The sequence below is a fragment of the Nomascus leucogenys genome, chromosome 19 (assembly GCF_006542625.1).
Source record: "Nomascus leucogenys isolate Asia chromosome 19, Asia_NLE_v1, whole genome shotgun sequence".
In the NCBI taxonomy this organism is placed as follows: domain Eukaryota; kingdom Metazoa; phylum Chordata; class Mammalia; order Primates; family Hylobatidae; genus Nomascus; species Nomascus leucogenys.
This window is the reverse complement of record NC_044399.1, coordinates 74,589,125-74,604,134: the sequence shown is the minus strand read 5'-3', so window position 1 is coordinate 74,604,134 and position 15,010 is coordinate 74,589,125. Positions and strand designations below refer to the sequence as shown.

At 51.9% G+C, this 15,010-nt stretch overlaps 1 protein-coding gene across 5 annotated transcripts in view; it reads left to right on the top strand.

Moving 5' to 3' along the window:
* The window catches only part of RAP1GAP2 (RAP1 GTPase activating protein 2), a 267,223-nt gene that overhangs the window by 139,333 nt on the left and 112,880 nt on the right, over positions 1 to 15,010 (top strand). The gene's annotated exons all lie outside the window — the stretch shown is intronic.

The window sequence follows — 15,010 nt, the reverse complement described above, 5'->3', positions numbered from 1 at the left end:
GGTGAAGCCAGAGTTAGTGTTGGAGAGGCTGGGCATGTAGGCAGGGACCAGATCAAGCAGACGCTTGGACATTCTGCTGAAGATTTTTGAGTTTATTCCTAGTTAAGAGCACTGGAGTCATTGACGACGTTACCCGGAGGATGAAGATGAGACTTTTGGAAAATCACCCGGCATCATATGGCAAATGCATGGCAGGGAACAGAGTGGAGAGCGGATGAGCTGAGGCCGCTGCAGGATCCAGGGGAGAGGATGGAAGCCTGACTCAGAGAGGCCAGTGGTGTTGTTTGGAAGTGGTTGGAGCTCAGATTTTGCAGGTGGTAAATTGATGAGATACGAGATTTGGGGAGAAGGAGGCAGCGAGAATGGCTCCCAGGTTTGCAGCCACTAGATACATGGGACAGCCATTCTCTGAGATAAAGGTGGGTGCAGGAGGGAGGATTAGGATTCAATTCTTCCTCTTTTAAATTAAAAACATTTTTTTTAGGGACAGGGTCATGCCCTGTCACTCAGCCTGGAGAATAGTGGTTCATTCCTAGGTCACTGCAACCTCCAACTCCTAGGCTCAAGGGATCCTCCCATCTTAGCCTCCAGAGTAGCTGGGAATATAGGCACGTGCCACCAAGCCCAGCTAATTTAAACATTTTCTGTAGAGACAAGGTCTTGCTGTGTTGCCCAGGCTGGTCTCAGACTCTTGGGTTCAAGCCATCCTTCCGCCTTGACCTCCTAAAGTGCTGGGATTACAGGGGTGAGCCACCGCGCCTTGTCGAGGGGTCAGCTCTAAGCACTGAGTTGGACGTGCCTGAGGCTCAGAAGAACATTCTGTGCTGGAGGGAAAAGTCTGGGAGCTCTTCTCCTAGAGAAGGGAGTGGAAGTTTTGGGATGAGTGAGCTTTCCAGGGAGAGGATGGAGCGGGAAGAGAGGTTCCTGGGGCGGCACCTCGAGGGAACCCCACAGGTAAAGGCTGGTGCTGGGGTCTCTGCAGAGGAGGCTGGGCCAAGACATGGAGGGAGAAGCATTTCACGGTGGTGGGACCGGCAGCGGTGCCAGCTGCTGCTGAGAGGCCAAGTATGTTGCAGAGTGCACAGTGGCCACTGGGCTCCATGGCCTGGCAGTTGCAGGGGATGTAACTCAGACCAGCCCTGGGAGGGGTGGGGCGGACAGCAGATGGCCGTGTGTTGAGGAATGGGTGGAGATGGTCAGAGTCAGAGGGTGTAGACGGTACTCGTGAGGTGGGGAGCCTGGAGTGCGAGGAAGTGTGGGAAGGAGGGAGTGAGGCAGGGGTGCTCGGGAATCTGGACCACAGCAGGGATTATTTTTAACATATTCTTTCAAAATATGATTTATGAGCATCCACTGGGTGCCTGCCGCGCTCTCCCATGACAGGCTGTCGGGAGGGGCCTCAGGCAGGCCCGGGGCAGAGCAGCCTCCGGGAAAGCTCAGCAGCTGCAGTCAGGAGATGTCCCTCCCTCCTCCTCCCCCGTGTTCTGTCCTTCTCCCCTTTGAGCTCAGCTCAGGAATTTCCCAGCCTGTGACTTTACTGCCCAGACCCCAAGCACAAGGTCAGAGATGGGAATGGAGGAAGAGGTGAGGGATTGTCCTGGGGACTCAGACTAGGTGGGAGTCCTTCTGTGGTTGGGGTTGGGGGTCAGTGTGTGTGGTGTGCCTGGCCCGCCCGAGGGGTTCTCTTTGTGACTGTCATTTGGGTTCATTCTGTGGCTTAGACAGCCTGTGGCCGCAGTTAGGAGTCTGTCTATGGTGAGGACATTTTTTCCCTTTGTGTGAAAGCTAACCACCCATAAGGGATTTAAAACCACAATCCTCACCTTATACCAGCCTGCTCACCACAGGAGTGTCCCATCACAAAAGCGATGACATGGATGAAATAATATTGCAGCTCCTGCTTGCAGGCTGTCTGATTCTTTCCCTAACTTGAGTTCCCTGAACATAGCAACTGTGTCCTATTCTTTAGGGCCCCCAGGCCCTGGCTTAGGGTGGGGACCTGGGACTTGTTTATGGTTGCTGACAGTAGGGGACATCTCGGTCAGAGGAGCTTGTTCTGCTCCTGACCCTCCACTCCTCTGCTTCTGGCTGGATCTTATATCCCAGCGGGCCTGGGCTCCACGTGCCACAGCCCTGTCCTAGGGTGAGGCCAGGCCTCTGCTTGGTTGACACATCCCAGGTTATTATAGCACACTGAGGCCAGAGACGCCCTGGATGGAGGCTGGCCTCTCTCTGAGGGTCCCTGGCCCTGAGGGTTCATGAATCAGTCCTGTGTTCTTTGAGCCTCGGGCAGTGGGAGAAGGCTTCACCTGGCTCTCTTGGCAGTGCAGGCTCAGGGAGGGTGTGGCAGGGGCGCCCCTCTGGTTGATTAGCTTGGGAGTCACAGAAGGTTAGGGACGGGTGATCCGTTTCCTTTATAGGTAAACCAGAAGCCCCGAGGTAGGAAATGACTCTCCCAACGCAACATCAAAGACAGCTGTGTTCCTCCTTGAGTCAACAGAATAAGTTACATTCTTTATTTTTATTTTTATTTTTTGAGACGGAGTCTCACTCTGTCACCCAGGCTGGAGTGCAATGGCACGATCTCGGCTCCCTGCAACCTCCGTCTCCCAGGCTCAAGCAGTTCTCCTGCCTCAGCCTCCCAAGTAGCTGGGATTACAGGCGCACACCACCACACCCCGCTAATTTTTGTATTTTTAGTGGAGATGGGGTTCCCCCTGTTGGCCAGGCTGGTCTCGAACTCCTGACCTCAAGTGATCCGTCAGCCTCCGCCTCCCAAAGTGTTGGGATAACAGGCGTGAGCCACTGCACCTGGCCCAGGAGAAGTTAAATTCTGAGACCCAAACTAGTTTTGGTCAAGTGCTCGGCTCATCTCACGCTTGCTCATCTCACGCTTGTGGGCCCAGGGACAGCCTCCTGTGGCTCTCCCACTGGGAAGGGCTGGCTGGAGGGGTAGCTGGCCTCCAGCCTGAGAGTCTCCGCCGCGCTCCCCCCGGGCCCCCACCCTCACTGGTGTGCCCGCTGCAACCCGACCTATACGCATCCTCCCCCACCTCTTCGGGCCCCCACCTCTTCGGGCCCCCACCCTCACTGGCGTGCCCGCTGCAGCCCGACCTACACGCATCCTCCCCCACCTCTTTGCTGTTTGTTTTTCAAGGGGATTTTTTTTTTTTTTTTTTTTTCTAATATGAAGCTGATAAAAAGCAACCAAAGAGATGCTGACCAGATGGGCTGAATGAGATCCCAGTTCCCAGCCAGAGCTCAAACTGGCTGGTGCCGGGTGGGCTGAGAGAGGGACTTGGGGCTGCATCTGTGGGAATACCGTGGGTGGTTTCCAGGCCCACATTTTTTTTTTTTTTGAAGCTGATTTTCATGCCCCAGTGGATCAGCAGGCATTTAGGGAGGGGCAATTGTGTGCCCAGAATTGTGCTGGGTCCCCTGGGGTCACATCGAAGCTGCAGTCCTCCACCCTCAGAGAGCCTGCCGTGTACAGGGGCCCTGACTGAGCCGGAGAAACCAGATGGCTCAGTGTGTGACAAGGTTCAGATGTGAAATGTGGCTTCTCAGTGGGGAGGAGAGGAGGGGGAAACGCTATGTGGGGAGGTGGGGTGGGATGGGGCGGGGTGGGGCAGCCGGAAGGGGCCCTAATGGCAAGTATGGGGGTCAGGGTGACCCCCCGTCAGGGACCATAGACTGTAAAACTTTCCCAGGCCCTGTGAAGTAAAGGGGTTGATTTTCCTGATTCTCTCGGCGCTCACGGGAAGGACACAGGGCATTTCATTGAAGTTCACTCTGCTGGGACTTGACCTGACCTTGTCCCTGGAGCCGCCCCAGGCCCTGAGCTGGCTTGGTCAGCTGGGAGGTGGCCCTTGCTCAGCCTTCCACACCCTTATTTGTGCAAGTCTGAGGGCAGCCCCTCTCATACCTTCTCCTTTCCAGAAGAGGATAATGGAGGCTTGGAGTTCCCACTGCAGGGACCAGCAGAAAGTCTTGTTCCTCCCTTGCTCCTTGGCGCGTGGCTCTCCACAGCCAGGGAACGCCCTCATCGCCTCTATGGTAGGTAAGGCAGGTGTGCAGGCTTCCTATGCCAGGGAAGAGAATGGAGATCAGAGGAGCCTCCTCCTTGCCCCTCTCTGCCCAGGGATATTCCTCTGGGCAGAGCTGGGCTGGGCCTCCCTTTCCGGCTCATGGATTGCCCACCAGCTACCCTCTCTCCCTGGGGTTGAGGGGTGGGGTGGGGGTCTTCTGTTCCAGCTTGTAGCACAGCCCCCGGCCTGATTTCTTCTCTCCTTTTGCTCCTGGTTCCTGCCTCCTGTCTTCTGTTAGGCTGTGCAGGGAGACTCCCCTCATCAGGGTTGAGCGACAGTGTCAGCCCCCCATACATCCACTGGCTTTGGATGGATGAAGGGAGGAGGCATTTGTGGAAGGGTTGACGGGAGCCTTTCTGGGCTGGGGCAGGAAGGGCTGAAGGACATCAGCAAGGAGGTTTGGTTTTTCCCTCTTCAAGAAAACCCTGTACAGGGACAGGAGAGGACAGATATTTATTCCCTCCATCCCTACTGCTGGAGGGAGGCCCTTGCTGAAGCTCTGTGGGTCCTGGGAGAGTCACCTCTGGTCTCCACATCAACTGCGTTTCTGTTGCCGCTCCAGACATGGTTGGGACACAACGCCATCTCCTCAGGAGCCACTGCCCATTGTTCTCTTGACTCCATCCAGGAGCCAAGGAAGTTCACATCTGATTTAAGGCAGGTATGAGAAAGGGCTTATTTGGCTACTGAGGTTGAGGATGCTAACTAGGAGGCTTTAAGAACATGGAGATGTTGGCTGGGCTTGGTGGCACATGCCTGAAATCCCAGCATTTTGGGAGGCTGAGGCAGGAGGATCCCTTGAGGCCAGGAGTTTGAGACCAGCCTGGGCAACACAGTGAGACCCCATTTCTACAAAAAATTAAAAAATTAGCTGGGCCTGGTGGCTCATGCCTATAGTCCCAGCTACTCTGGAGGCCAAGGTGAGAAGATGGATTGAGCCCAGGAGATTGAGCTTGCGGTGAGTTATGATTGCACCACTGCACTCTAGCCTGGGTGACAGAGCAAAACCCTGTTTCAAAAAAAAAGAAAAAGAAAAAAGAACATGAAAATGTCTGCATGTGCACCTACTTACCTGCATGCATCTCCCTCCTCACCTGTGCACACCTGAGCTTGTGCCTATTTTCCCTAATTCTGTTCTTTTTTTTTTTTTTTGAGATGGAATCTTGCTCTTGTCACCCAGGTTGGAGTGCAGTGGTGTGATCTCAGCTCACTGCAACCCCCGCTTCCCGGGTTCAAGCAATTCTCCCCCTTAGCCTCCCGAGTAGCTGGGATTACAGGTGCATGCCACCATGCCCAGCTAATTTTTGTATTTTTAGTAGAGATGGGGTTTCACCATGTTGGTCAGGCTGGTCTTGAACTCCTGACCTCAGGTGATCTGCCGGCCTCAGCCTCCCAAAGTACTGGGATTACAGGCGTGAGCCACCACACCCGGCCTTCTGTTCGTGTTTTAAGGCCAACTTGCTTATGCTTCTTGAAGATTACTCTAGGTGTAACTGGATTTTTAAAAATTTGCAGACATGGAAATGCGTAAGTCTTAATTGTATTGTATACTTTGACTAATGATACACCTACGTGACCCATACCTTGATCAAGACACAGGACATTTCTGCCACCCCAGAAAGTTCCCATGTCCTAACCCAGTCAATCATAACTGCCCCCTTGAGGAGCAAATAGCGTTCTGATTTTTTTCAAAAGTGAGTTTTGTCTGTTCTAGAACTTAATTTTTTTTTTTTTTTTGAGACGGAGTCTCGCTCTGTCGCCCAGGCTGGAGTGCAGTGGCATGATCTTGGCTCACTGCAACCTCTGCCTCCCAGGTTCAAGTGATTCTTCTGCCTCAAGCGATTCTCCTGCCTCAGCCTCCCCAGTAGCTGGGATTACAGGTGCCCGCTACCACTCCCGGCTAAGTTTTTTGTATTTTTAATAGAGACGGAGTTTCACCGTGTTGGCCAGGATGGTCTTGAACTCCCAACCTCAAGTGATCCACCTTCCTCAGCCTCCCAAAGTGCTGGGATTATAGGCGAGAGCCAGCATGCCTGGCCGGTGACTGTTTATATGAAACTGCTACACTGTTTGCCAAATGGTCGGGCCATTAGATATCCTCACCGGCAATGTCATCTGAGTTCTGGCCGCTCCACATCCTCACCAACATTTGCCGTTGTTGGTTTTCACAATTTTAGCCACTTGAACGGTATCTCATTGTGGTTTTAATCCATATTTTCTCATGACTAATGAAGTTGAATTTTTTCATATGCTTATTGACTATTCTTATAGTTCTTTTTGCCCTTCCTCCCCCCTTTAAAATTCGGTAGTCTTCTTGTAGGCATTCTTTACATATTCTAATCAAGTTCATTTCTTTTCTTCTTCTTCTTCTTTTTTTTTTTTTTTTTTTTTTTTTTTTTTTTGAGACAGAGTCTCGCTCTGTCGCCCAGGCTGGAGTGCAGTGGCCCGATCTCGGCTCACTGCAAGCTCTGCCTCCTGGGTTCACGCCATTCTCCTGCCTCAGCCTCCTGAGTAGCTGGGACTACAGGCGCCCGCCACCACGCTCGGCTGATTTTTTGTATTTTTAGTAGAGACGGGGTTTCACCGTGTTAGCCAGGATGATCTCGATCTCCTGACCTTGTGATCCACCCGTCTCGGCTTCCTAAAGTGCTGGGATTACAGGCGTGAGGGACCGCGCCTGGCCACTTCTCTTTTTTTTGAGACGGAGCCTTGCTCTGTCACCCAGGCTAAAGTACAGTGATGCCATCTCGGCTCATTACAACCTCCACCTCCCGGGTTCAAACGATTCTCCTGCCTCAGCCCCCCGAATAGCTGGGATTACAGGTGCCCGCCACCACGCCCAGCAAATTGTTTTATTTGTAGTAAAGACAGGGTTTCACCATGTTGGCCAGGCTGATTTTGAACTCATGACCTCATGATCTGCCCGCCTCAGCCTCCCAAAGTGCTGGGATTACAGATGTGAGCCACTGCGCCCGGCCTTCTTCTTTTTAAAAATAGAGATGGGGTCTCACTGTGTCACCCAGGTTGGTCTCAAACTCTGGCCTCAAGTGATCCTCCTCCCTGGGCTCCCAAATTGTTGGGATTACAGGCTTGAGCCACCATTTCTGGCACATTTCTTTTCTTGTTTTTATTTTTTGGACACAGGGTCTCACTTTGTTAACCAGGCTGGAGTGCAGTGGTGCAAACATGGCTCACTGCAGCCTCAACCTCCTGGGCTCAAGCCATCCTACCACCTCAGCCCCCCAAGTAGCTGGGACTACAGGCTTATGCCACCGTGCCCGACTAAGTTTTGAATTTTTTTGTAGAGAGAGATAGGGTTTCACCCTGTTGCCCAGGCTGGTCTTGAACTCCTGAGCTCAAGCGACTGCCCACCTTGGCTTTCCAAAGTGCTGGTATTACAGGCGTGAGCCAACGCGCCTGGCCCATTTCTTTTCTTAACAGTGTCTTTAATGAGCAGAAGTTTTAATTTTGAAGAAGTCTAATTATGGACTCTTTTCCTTTTATGTCTGTAGCTTTGTGTGTCCTAAGAAGTCTTTGCTTACCCCAGCTCACAAAGATTTCCTTCCATGTATTCTTTTAGAAGCTTTATTTTTATTTATTTTTATTTTTGAGATGGAGTCTCATTCTGTCACCAGGCTGGAGTGCAGGGGCGTGATCTCGGCTCACTGCAACCTCCACTTCCTGGGTTCAAGCGATTCTCCTGCCTCAGCTTCCCGAATAGCTGGGACTACAGGTGCCTGCCACCACACCTGGCTGATTTTTTTGTATTTTTACTGGAGACGGGGTTTTACCATGTTGGCCAGGATGGTCTCGATCTCCTGATCTCGTGATCCGCCCGTCTCAGCCTTTCCCAAAGTGCTGGGATTACAGGTATGAGTCACTGCGCCCGGCTAGAAGCTTTACTGTTTTAGCTCCAGGTCTAAGATAAACTTCTTTTAATTTAATTATGTATGGCAGTATGTTGGGGTCTAGGTTCATTTATTGCCATATGGATATTCTGTTGTTCCAGTACCGTATGTTGAAAAGACTTTCTTTTCCTTGTTGAATTGCTTTGGGGCCTTAGTCAAAACTCTGCCAGGCAGGTAAGTGCACACGTGTGTTTGTTTAGTGTCTCTCCAACCGTGGTGTTCCTCTGCATCAGGGATGGAAAACACGTGGCATCCGTGCCATCAGTCCACCGTTCGGCTCCCATGGCAGATATTGGTAATTGATCATGGCACTCTTTCCGAGAGCTTAGACGTGGTCTCAGAATCCTGTTCAACAAAGCACCGTAGGCAGCCACTGGCAGTCATTTGGAGTTGTCATTTGAGATAAATTACTTCTGGCATCTCTGATTGAAATCGTCACAAGAGGTTGAGTTATCTGCTGAAGGTCCCACAGCTGGTGAGTGGCAGAGCCAGGATGTGGGCTCAGGTTTGTCTGTGTGGCTCTGAAGCCTGTGCTGTCTTCCCCACCTCTACAGACTGCTTTGCATGAATCATTTCAACAGGTTGCTGAATCTCTGTGACCTCCAGTCTCTTCACTTGTATGATAGGGATGGTGGCCACCAGGAGGAGTGGGTGTGAGCAGTAACGAGGTCATCCACAAAGTCGCTAGTGGAGCATCAGACATGTAGGTGCTTAGTGATGGATTGTGACGATGGCGATGACGGCGATGACAACAATGATGACTGAGATGCAGTTGTTGCCCTTGAGAAGCACACAGTCAGGGCTTCTCTCTAGGGAACCCGGAGTAGCTGGCTCATCAGAGTCCCTTGCCTCTTCCTATGTATCTTCGGGCCCCTGGCCTTCCAAGCTGGAGACCCCAGAGTGGAGCCACGCTTCCTCAAGTCTTCTAATAGAGCGCGGGCCACGGGCTTCGGCCTAGGCGTCTAGGCCAGCTGAGCTGTGCTCCTTCTCTGTGGGAGGAATAGCTGGCTGCGTTCCTAGAATTCTCTTTCTGGGAACCTTCTTGCCCTCTCCATTGATTCTCCAGCCCATCTTTCTTTCCTTTGGATTGGCCACATGATCCCGCCTGCCACAGGGGCAATTAATCCAGCTCCTTTGACCTGCTCCTGGACCCCTCTGAGGTTCTTCTTAAGAAGTTGAAGCAATAGAGAGTTGTAGCTAACAAGCAGTTTCTGGAGCCAGTCTGCCTGGGGTTAAGGCTTCCCTACTTCTTCTTCTTCTTCTTCTTTTTTTTTTTTTTTTTTTGAGACAGAGTTGCACTCTTGTTGCACAGGCTTGAGGGCAGTGGCGTGATCTCGGCTCACTGCAACCTCCGCCTCCTGGGTTCAAGCAATTCTCCTGTCTCAGCCTCCTGAGTAGCTGGGATTACAGGCATGTGCCACCACGCCTGGCTAATTTTATATTTTTAGTAGAGTTGGGGTTTCTCCATGTTGGTCAGGCTGGTCTCGAACTCCTGACCTCAGGTGATCTACCCGCCTTGGGCTCCCAAAGTGCTGGGATTATAAGTGTGAGCCACTGTGCCCAGCCATTTTTGGTATTTTTAGTAGAGACAGAGTTTCACTATGTTGGCCAGGCTGGTCTCGAACTCCAGATCTCAGGTGATCCTCCTTCCTCGGCCTCCCAAAGTGCTGGGATTACAGGCGTGAGCCACCATGCCTGCGCCCCCTGCTTTTTTTAAAATTCATTTTTATTTTGAGATGGAGTCTTGCTCTGTTGCCCAGGCTGGTACAATGGCACGATCTTGGCCCACCGCAACCTCTGCTTCCTGGGTTAAAGTTATTCTCCTGCCTCAGCCTCCCAAGTAGCTGGGATTACAAGCACACGCCACCACGCCCAGCTAATTTTTGTATTTTTAGTAGAGATGGCGATTAACCATGTTGGCCAGGCTGGTGTCAAACTCCTGACCTCAGGTTATCCACCTGCCTCGGCCTCTGGAAGTGCTGGGATTATAGGCATAAGCCACTGCACCTGGCCAAAGCTTACCCTCTTCTTAGCTATATAACCTCTGTGCATCTCAGTTTCCTCATTCGTAGAATAGGGATGTATTAGCCCTGTCTCCCATTGCTCTAAAGTAATACCTGAGATTGGATAATTTATAAAGAAAGGAGGTTTGGGCAGGCGTGGTGGCTCACGCCTGTAATCCCAGCACTTTGGAAGGCTGAGGCGGGCAGATCATGAGGTCAGGAGTTCAAGACCAGCCTGGCCAACATGGTGAAACCTGTTTCTACTAAAAATACAAAAATTAGTTGGGCGTGGTGGCGAGTGCCTGTAATCCCAGCTACTTGGGAGGCTGAGGTAGGAGAGTCACTTGAACCTGGGAGGTGGAGGTTGCAGTGAGTCGAGATTGTGCCATTGCACTCCAGCCTGGGCAATAGAGTGAGACTCCATCTCAAAAAAAAATAAATAAATAAATAAATAAATAAATAAGAAAGGAGGTTTAACTGGCTCACAGTTCTGTAGGCTATACGGGCAGCGTGATGCTGACATCTGCTTGGCTGTTGGGGTGGCCTTAGGAAACTTTTATTCATGGTGGAAGGTGAAGGGAGAGGAGGCACGTCACAGGGCCAGAACGGGAGCAAGAGAGCGAGGGAGGGTGCCACACACTTTTAAACAGCCAGAGCTTGTGAGAATTCATTCCTGATCTTGAGGACAGCACCGGGGAGGGGACGGTGCTAAACCATTCACGAGAAATCCGCCCTCTGATCCCGTCAGCTCCCAGCAGGCCCCACCTCCAGCACTGAGGGTTACAGTCCCGTGTGAGATTTGGGCGGGGACACAAATCCAAACTGTATCAAGGATAATAAGAGTACCTGCCCTGTGTGGCTGTAGTGAAGATTAATTGAGATAATATGCCTTTATCACTTAAAACAGAGGTATGCAGTAAGTGCTACATAAATATTAGTCATTATTATTCCTCCAAAAAACTTTGTTTCTGAAATGTGCGGAGAATAGCTTAGAGAGACCATCTGGGGGCAAGTACACCAGGTTTTCTGTGAATATAGTTTGTCCTCAGGACGCTGTGATCTCTGCCCTGCCCAGGTGCCCGCAGCTGAGGGGCCTGTCTGTGGAATGAGTAAGGATTGAAATTGCATTTCGTGTCAGTGGCCCTACAAGAGCCATGTGTATCAGACTCAAAACCCTGCCTGATAAATGTGGATGCCCTTGAGGGTCTTGGAAAAAGGCTGAAAACCAGGATCCAGCCCAGTGTCTGAGCCAGACCTGGAGGAAGGAACATCTTTCTGGGTTGTGCTTCCAACTCTTGACGTCCGAATCTGACCTAAACAGGGGTCCCCAGGATGGCAGAAAGAACCTGCAGGGCCACCATCCTCATGAAGGTTTTTGGGACTAGACTGAGTCGAGACTTGGGTAATTCGGGGTTGTGGAGAGGCCCGAGGCTGGCCTTGGAATGCGTTTTATGAGCAGTTTGTCCCCATCGGAAGTTTCTTTCCTAACTCCTTTTGCCTGCAGCTGATATGAAAATGATCTGTATTTCGGGGACAGATGCTGACCTTGTGGGGAAGACGGGAAAGGGGGGGCAGGGCCTAAAAGCCATGGGGGGCCAGGCGGGGGCACAGCTGCCCTTTCAGCCTGGGTGGCCCATGGTCTGGGGGGGTCTGGGCTGATGGTAAAGGTGACTGGCTGCCAGGCCCTCCTTCCTTAGCCCTCTCCTTTTTCCTTTTCTTTTTTTCTTTTTTGAGACGGAGTCTTGCTCTGTTGCCCAGGCTGGAGTACGGTGGCACGATCTTGGCTCACTGCAACCTCTGCCTCCCGGGTTCAAGCAATTCTTCTGCCTCAGCCTCCCAAGTAGCTGGGATTACAGGCACCCACCACCATACCTGGTTAATTTTTATATTTTTAGTAGAGATGGGGTTTCGCCATGTTGGCCAGGCTGGTCTTGAACTCTTGACCTCAAGTGATCCACTCACCTCGGCCTCCCAAAGTGCTGGGATTACAGACATGAGCCACCACGTCTGGCCTCCTTTTTTCTTTTTCTTTTTTTTTTTTTGAGACAGGTTCTCTGTCACCCAGACTGGAGTGCAGTGGTACGATCGGGGCTCACTGCAGCCTTGACCTTCTGGGCCCAAGCAACCCTCCTACCTCAGCCTCCCAAGTAGCTGGGACCACAGGTGTGCACCACCACGCCCTGCTAGGCTTAAAAAAAATTTTGTTTAATTTGTAGAAGCGGGGTCTCCCTGTGTTCCCAGGCTGTCCTCCCCCCTTTTCTTGTCGTGCTCTCCTCCTCTTTCTGCCTGTTGGTGAGGGCTCGGCTCTGGCTCGCCTTGCTGGCGTTCAGAAGACTGATAGAGCACTTGGCATTCAGGGTGTCGCCCAGGGGATGGCCCCAGGGACCCCCCCACCCCCGCCCCAGGCATGCCACCTGCCTTTGGAAGCCTGACCAGCCATCCCACCCCAGAACTTAGCCCCTGGGTCTGTGACATCCCTGCCTGTTTTCAGGTCCTGCCTTCCCCACTGGATGGTGCTGGGGCTGGGGACAGAGCCCTTGCCTCTTCCTGGGATTTAGAAACCAACTGTGTGACATCGTGCAGTGCAGTCATCCTCTGTGGACCTCGGTTTCTTCATTTATAGAACGGAGCTCACCCTGTAGGGTTACTGCAAGGATTAAAGGAGGAAGCAGGCGGATGAGGGCTCCGTCAAGTGCCAGGCTTCTGCAGGTGTCGAATATCGGCACATAATGGACACCAGTGGTTGTTATCATGGTCAATATGCCAAACACGCGTAGGGTGGTTTCATTGATAATCCTGCCCTTCTTCTCTGCCAGCTGCCATAGACTCTTCTCCACTGAGACTGGCTCAGCAGCGGGATGCTGCCAGATTCTGTGTTCTGCCACCCACCCCCATTCGCTACCCTCATCTGTGAGTGTCATTTACCCAACACTCAAGCCTGCTGTGTCTGGGGCTTCAGAGGCCAGTGGATGGTGGGCTCTGTGTTGCTTCCTGAAGCGATGTCCCCTGTGTAGATCTGTGCCTCAGTGGGTTCCTCCTGTGGGTGCCCCTCCCACTGGCCTTTTCCCCCGGAGCCCCCAGCAGACTGTGCTCTTAGCTGAGTGTGGGTATGGAGTTTCAGGCCTTGGGGTGTAGATTTGATTCCTAGGGTTGCTGTAACAAATTACTGTGAACTTGATGGGTTGAAATAAAAGGATAAAAGTAATTTCTTTTCTTTTCTTTCTTTTTTTTTTTTTTTCTTTTCTGAGACAGAGTCTCACTCTGTCACCCAGGCTGGAGTGCAGTGGTGTGATCTTGGCTCACTGCACCTTCTGCCTCCTGGGTTCAAGCAATTCTCCTGCCTCAGCCTCCCAAGTAGCTTGGGATTACAGGCACTGGCCACCACACCTGGCTAATTTTTTGTATTTTTAATAGAGACGGTGTTTCGCCATGTTGGCCAGGCTGGTCTTGAACTCCTGATCTCGGGTGATCCACCCGCCTCAGCCCACCAAAGTCCTGGGATTACAGGCATGAGCCACCATGCCCGGCCAGGAATTTATTTTCTCACAGCTCTAGAGGCCAGAAGTCTGGAATTAAGGTGTCAGCAGGGCCGTTAAGGTGTCAGCAGGGCCTTTATTTGTCCACAGGGCTGTTAAGGTGTCAGCAGGGCCGTGCTCCTGCCAGAGGCTCGAGGGGAAGCTCCTTGCCTGCCTCTTCCAGTGCCTGGTGGCTCCAGGCTGGGGACTGCACAGCTCTCCTCTCTTCCTCCGTCTTCTTCACGTGGCTCCCTCCTCTTCTCCCTGGGGGTCTCTCCTCTGTATGTCTCTTTTAAGGACACTTGTCATTGGATTTAGAGCCCACCTGGGTAATCCGGGATGATCTCATCTCAAACTCCTTCATATCTTAAAATTATATCTGTTATCTCAGTCTGTTCCGACTGTTACAACAAAATACCTTAGACTGGGTAATCTACAAACAATAGCCATTTATTTCTCACCATTCTGGAGGCTGGGAAGTCCCAGATCAAGGCTCCAAGAGACCCGCTGTCTGATGAAGGCCCACATTCTGCGTCTCAGATGACACCTTCTTGCAGTGTCCTCACACAGGGAGGAAGGCAGAAGGACCGAAGGGATTCGCTGGTCCCCCAGGCCTTCTATGAGGACGTTAATCCTGTTCCCGAGGATGGAACCTTTATTACCTGGTCACCTCCCCAGGCCTCGCCTTCTAATTCCATCACCTTGGGAGGGACACGTGCATTCAGACTGCAGCATGGGTAAAGACCCTTTTTCCGAATAAGGTTACATGCTCAGGTTCCTGGATACAGACATATCTTTTTGGGGGCCACCATTACGGGGTCAGGGCTGCCCTCTCCTGGGAGCTCCTGGTGGGAGCTTGATGAGGCCCTGAGCTCTGCCAGCACCTGCTCCTCCTTGTGTAGTTGAATGTCATTCAAGTGCGACTGCAAAGTGTATGTGTGAGGTACAGGGTGTTGCAGGGCTGGGAGGACCCAGTGCAGCTCCAGCTCGCACAAATGGGGCAGAGCATGATCTTCCCATCCCTGCTGCCCCGGGACCTGGTACATATGGGGCCATGGCAGGTGCTTCATAAACACTTAGTAGTTGGTGCTTAATAAATACAGTAGGTTATCAATGAATCCTCATTGATTGATCCAGCCTTAAGGATGTGGCAATGAACAAAAAAGTGCCCAGTATTTTCTTTCTTTTTGTTTTTGTTTTTTGAGACAGAAATTCACTGATGTTGCCCAGGTTGGAGTGCGACCTTGCACAACCTTGGCTCACTGCAACCTGTGCCTCCCAGGTTCCAGCGATTCTCCTGCCCCAGCTGGAGTAGCTGGGATTACAGGCGCACACCACCATGCCTGGCTATTTTTTTTGTTTGTTTGTTTTTTTGAGATGGAGTCTGGCTCTGTTGCCCAGGCTGGAGTGCAATGGCGCAATCTCGGCTCACTGCAACCTCCACCTCCCGGGTTCAAGCGATTCTCTTGCCTCAGCCTCCCAAGCAGCTGGGACTA